The sequence below is a fragment of the Trachurus trachurus genome (genome assembly GCF_905171665.1).
Source record: "Trachurus trachurus genome assembly, chromosome: 13".
Taxonomy (NCBI): Eukaryota; Metazoa; Chordata; class Actinopteri; order Carangiformes; family Carangidae; genus Trachurus; species Trachurus trachurus.
In genome coordinates this window covers 39,504,371-39,510,370 of record NC_139892.1, presented here as the reverse complement: position 1 = coordinate 39,510,370, position 6,000 = coordinate 39,504,371, and the positions used below count along the sequence as shown (strand labels likewise).

General features: G+C 40.8%; 1 long non-coding RNA gene across 1 annotated transcript; it reads right to left on the bottom strand.

Annotated features, from left to right (window-relative positions):
• Nucleotides 1-570: 570 nt before the first annotated feature.
• LOC310995953 lies at nucleotides 571-2,708 on the bottom strand. Its single transcript, XR_014595866.1, has 4 exons — nucleotides 2,495-2,708; nucleotides 1,767-1,821; nucleotides 1,395-1,446; nucleotides 571-897 (listed from the first exon to the last, which is right to left on the bottom strand). It is a non-coding gene; the product is annotated as an uncharacterized lncRNA (long non-coding RNA).
• Between the last annotated feature and the right edge of the window lie 3,292 nt (nucleotides 2,709-6,000).

The window sequence follows — 6,000 nt, the reverse complement described above, 5'->3', positions numbered from 1 at the left end:
GGTCAAGCTGCAAGTTCAGGGCCCAGCCTCTAAAGTGCAGCCTGACCAAGAGTCATACAGTCACACACATCCAGACACAGATTTCACTCAGGTGAAGGGCGACTGTTCTCTCCCTTCACCTGTGTAAACAAGTCAGTCAGACTGGTAAAGAAAGAGAATGGTTACTGGTTTAAAACCTGAGTCTGCAGTGAACAAATGTAACAGCTTGACAGCCAGGCCAAAGCACCAGTCTAGCTGGTACTGGCATTAAAACACACCCTCAACCATTGTAGAAGCTGTGTCACAGTTCAGGGAGCATGTCCATGGACTTGATGCACATGGGTGTTCGTCACACATCTCACTACAACCATACCTCTTTCCCCCATGGAAGTCCACATGCTGGGGTTTCACCCACCTCTGGCATCCCTCACACAGGGGGTCATCTAAACCTGTTGGTCCTCCCTGTAGCTCTGACACTGGACACACCTCTCTTGGTCTCACAGTGAGCCACCACACTCCTCACACCTGTAAGGAAAAGAGAGAGCTGTCATGACTTGGCTTTGGACCTCCCAAACCTTCAGCTTGACCACAAGAACCTGACCCGTACACAAGGCAACCTCAGCACAAATTAAACTGTGTAGCTGTGAGTGAGTGAGTGTATGCATGCTGTGTGTGCATGTGTAACTTGAATTGATCTTGACTCGTGATCAAGTGCATCATAAAAGGCATGAAAGTCTTAAGGTAAAACTTCAGTTCAGTTTTCAGTTCTTGCAGCTGCTTGAATTTCACAGCTGTAATCTTTTGGCTGGATGAGTAGAGTGGGGCAACACTGGCACACTTCTTCCTGAGAGACGGGGATGGATAGGGTTCCCAGTTGAGTGGAGTACTTTATACTCCATAGTGCCATCCACATTGTACCTAGTAGAAAAGAAAAAACAGAAGGGGGGGGGGGGGGGGGGGGGGGGGTTTCATGAAAACAGTCATAATTTGATGAATTGAACATAAAAAAATTAATGTACTGTGGCTAATGTTTTATATTTTACAGCACTACACTTAAAATGAAGTCAATATTTGTGGGGAAAAAAGGACAGTATGATAAAAACTACCTGACTGCTCAGAGGTGCATGACTTCTCAGCGTGTGTGTGGATTTTTGTTTGTGAGAAATGTGTGCGTGTTTTTGTTTTTCATCAGCAGATTTGTTTTCAAGCGAATTAACAAAGAGGAACACATTTAGTAAACTGAATGCAATGTTCACAATATTCAAAAATGAGCTTGCATTATCCTTTGCTTTGACTGGCAACTGAATACAGCAATGGTTTACTTTTCTCAAAACTAGATCTGTGACAGGCTTTGGTCTTAAAGTTCTACACAAACCCAATATGGAGATGTGGAAGTGTAATAATAGGCTACCAACCCTCATTGGCTATAGTACTCCAGGTCATCACCAGAATCATTTTCAAGCAAATCTAAGAACAATAAGGACAAAAAACACATTTAGTAAACTGAATGCAATGTTCCCAATATTCAGAATTGAGCTTGAATCAGTTGATTCGACCGGCAAATTTTGAAAACCTCAGTTGCTCTGTACTTCATCTCTTAAAAATTCTTGATTCAGAATTTTGAAATGTACCCACATACTAGATGATGGTCTATAACTCTGAAATACAGCAGAAGTTTGCTTTATCAGAACTAGCTCTGAGATTGACTTTGAGCTTAACTACACAAAAACAAACATGGGGTGTTGGAAGCAAAGTGTGTAATGTGATAATCATGATAAGCCACCAACCCTCATTGGCCAGGTGTATCCTCTTCATCATGGTCAGAGTCACTACCAGATGAATCTAAGAACAATAATGAGAAACAGGTTTAGTGCACTGAATACAATGTTGACTTTGATGCTCTGGCTATCTCAATCCTAGTTTCCAACAAACCTTCCTCACTACTGACCCTCACATTTGCCACAAGTGCCTCATAACTAATGTTGACAAACTCACACATGCCCTTTAATGACACAGACATCCTAAGAGGAGGGAGAAAACAATTGCGTGCGCTACACATAGTACACAACGTTTAAAATACTCGACCACGGAAACCTCGGGGGCAGTATTTTTTTTTTTTTTTTTTTTATCTGGTCAGTTATAAGTTAGTAGATTGGCGTGAGCTAGCGCGCTACTGCTAGTGAGTTACACCAGGGTTTTCACTCAAAGATAAAGCCATTTTACGGTCACGTTCATGACCGCAGTTTTATAAAGTCTCGCTCCTTTGAGTTTGATGGCAAAAATACGTGTTTGAGTGAATCTCATAATAAAACCAAGCTGTTATCAACCGAGTTCATTTGCCTGCTAGCAAGCTAGGTATGCTATGGTGGTATGCTAAATACGTCAGCTAAGCTCTCAATAAAGAGTGTGGCATTAACGTTACTTCTCTGAACGAAATAAAAGCAATTACTAATAAATGTCAGCTAATGTTAAGTTGAAAATAGTCGACAAACAATAACAATCGTTTTCACGTTACCTTGACATTGTTATGACCAGCTGCTGTTGCTCCCAGCGAGGTTTGTGGGAGGAGGGAAAAAATCGCCGACAGGACTGACACAGAAGCTGGAGATACGCGCTTTGATTGACAGCTTTGACATCAAAGGGAGTTACGTGAAAAATAGATGAGGTGATTTCACATCTTTTCACTGGTCATTTTGATTTCCAAAGCTTACTGTTCACGGAGGGACACCTGATGTTTGTCTAATTGTTGAAAAAACTCAAAATCGAAAAAAATGGACATACGTGGTTTTCATTGGACAGCGACGATATGTATGATCATTTTTTATTTAGCCTACTTTGTTTTGATGCTAATGCAGCATTACTATGAGTATTAGTCAGTGTATTATGCAGAATAATTCAGTCATACAAAGATTAGACTAGGTGCAGCAGGTGTCTTCAACTTTGTGAAGTTGTGATATCAAATCGGAATGGGGTTTATAGGGGGATTGACAGTATAGGCTAGTGCTATAACTAGTAAATTATAGTGAAAAATCAATACATTTAATTAATAAATTTAATCCAGAGGAAGTACAGAGTTAAATGAAATTCCAGCACTGACTCCATATGTTCAGACCATCTGCAATCCTGTTTGACTTGGCCACATGTGCCTTTCCTAACCTCTGCCATGAAGCACTGTTGCAAAATTACAACATTTTTTGTAAGATAGATAATAATGTAAGATAATCATGAAAATAAAAATGTTTAAAGCAGGACCTTCTAAGGAAATACCTGCTCATTTTCTAATCAATTCATAGTCAAAGCAGTGGGGGATGCTTGGAGATGGTAATGCTCTGGAGCAGATGTGAATGTTCAGGGGTTTGGAGTGTGTTGTTGCTCAGGAGAGAGTCTGGTCCAGCTAGCCTTCCAAAATAACCTCCCCCGGTCCTCCTTCAAAGTTGAACAGCCAGCTCCATTGCAGGCTCTGTGCGATTTGTGTGACAATGGGTGACCGATAGGTGGCCCATTAGGGCAAACAAAAGATTGAGCAATGATAATGCTAATTCCCTGGTCGAAGGCATGCACTGAATACCTGCAACTGCAAACATCTTAAAAAGGCTTTCATCACTCCCTTAGTTTTTTCCTATTTAAATGTAGATTCACAGTAAATAAATTGTGATAAAAAAAATTGACAGTAGGTATTATTAGCTACAACAATTTATTTCCAGATAAAACAGTGACCAGTGCATCTCCAGTAGCTAGGTCTGTTATAATTTCACTTCTTAAATCAAACATGTACTTGTGGTTCTATGAATTATGTGAATTTCCACTCACCACCAGCGGGCGGCACTTTAAATGCCGCCTCTGGCGATATGTACTGTTCTGTGAGAGAAGCGCCATCTCCTGGTCATGTCATGTATTTCATTGAATGGGTGGAGTTCCAGTAAAAACTAGTCACACCCAGGAAAAGGAGGGGGTCACTCCAGCTGCTGGGACTTTGCTGGAGCTCTGCTGGAACTCTCATGGGAACAGCATGGGAACAGCATGGCAGCTGCATGGCAGGGGAATTTCTATGTGGCTCCCACTGTAAAAGTAGTAGGCTAAAGTTAAATTATTTTGTGTGCACTAATTAAAGGGGCAGAGCTTTGAGAGACATTTTAGCTTTTATATTTTATATGGTATAATTTTTGTAAGAACCACAATTAATAAATATAGGTTATATATTTCAGTGAATATCTAATTGTTCTTAGCATTTGTTAGATTAGATAACTTTCTTTGCCCAATAAATTAAAACATGTTGGAACTATCAGTGTCTACTCTCTTGCCGCCAGAATCTCACCTACTTTTAACCTCAGACTGTCACAATGATGTATCAGATGTCAGACTGCCTCATTCTTTCAATTTTAACCAGAATATACAAGACATGATTGATTTTCCCAACGATCAAAGTAAACCAAACCGAACCGAAAACCATGACCACAAAACCGTGAACCGAACCGATTGCTTGAACATCTTTTAAATACATATTGCAGCTTAATATGTTTTATGTAGCCTATGGCATTTTTAAGCTTCACGTGTGTTATTGGACAGAAAGAGTAGCGCTGCCTCGGAGCATAGCCTACGTACAGAAAACACATTTACATCAATAAATAAATGTTTCACAATGAACCAGTCAATCTGTCTTCACATGTTTCAAAACCAAACACAGAGAGACAGATTGTGCAGGTTTAACAGGAGCAAAAGCTGTGCAAACCTGAGTAAATCTGGACCCTAGTCTCATGCTAAAATTGACTGTAAATTCACCTTTAAAGTTGTTGTTTTTTTTTTTTTTATTTCCCGGGGGAGCATGCCCCGGACTCCCCTAGGGGGTCGGTATCTTGTCACCTCTTTTACCCCTGATGAGTTTGCACCTCTGATAATAATAAATAATAAAGGTGTAACCACTGGGTTAAAATCATCATTTCATTTGCACTAAATGTTGATGGTCTTGTTTCCACCTGGTAGAAGAAACATGGTGATGTTGGCTGCATCAAGTCGCCTCCTGGTGGCAGCTTTGAGGTGTGCAACAGGGCGAGGGGCCGATCAGTGATTTCTAGTGAGTTCAGAGTGACGTCAGACACAGAGAGCAGAGACAGAGGATCAGATCAGTTACAGGAGCTGAAGCAGAATCTCAGCAGCTGCTTTTTACAGGAGCAGACCAACAAACGTCCATAAGTACTGAGACAGAGAACGAGCAAAACTCTGGTGAAGATAGAAACTTCAACTCATCTACAGAACAAAACAAACAGATGAATGACATTTTCTGATGTAAAAGAAATCTTCATCATAGTTTACAGCTTTTATCTACAGTAAAATAGAAACAAATCAAGGATTGTTATTTAATTATGGGATATAATCCCCTATTAAATAGTTTGCTCAGACTGAAGATGTGCAGCACTTGATGAAAATCTTAAAAATAAGTTTCTTTGGAAAAACACAAAGTTAGAAAACATTCTGTTGAAAACCTAAAACTGTTAAACATGAGTTGTGTTGTTGTTTCAGGATCCAGCAGCAGAGACCAGACTCTCCTGAACCCAGCTGTCTGTCTTTAAAGAGCAACCACTCAAAGGATGAGGTCATTGGCTTTAAAGGAGGACGAGGATCAGCTGATCAGATGTAAGCTGTAACTGACAGTCAGACTCAGGTTATTGTAGAAAAGAACCAGTTTGTACGACGTGTTGTTGGACCAGGTCTGAAACCAAAGTGTCTCTGTCTGCTGTGAACGTCCTCAGGGGACATATAAAGTCCATCTTGTATTATCTCTCTGTCCTGATGTTGACTTGACACTGATTCCTCCACAGAGTGGACCAGGAGAGCTCAGAGGTTCCCAGTGGTCAGTCTGCCCAGCAGCATCAAACACACCTGGACTCCATATTTATGGTGAGGACATGTCCAACAGCTGCTGTTACATCTGTTGTGTTCACCATCATCTCCATGCTGCACTTTGACACCAGTGGATTGTCAGTCTGTCCAACATGGATCTGATGTTTGGCTCCATGGTTTTAG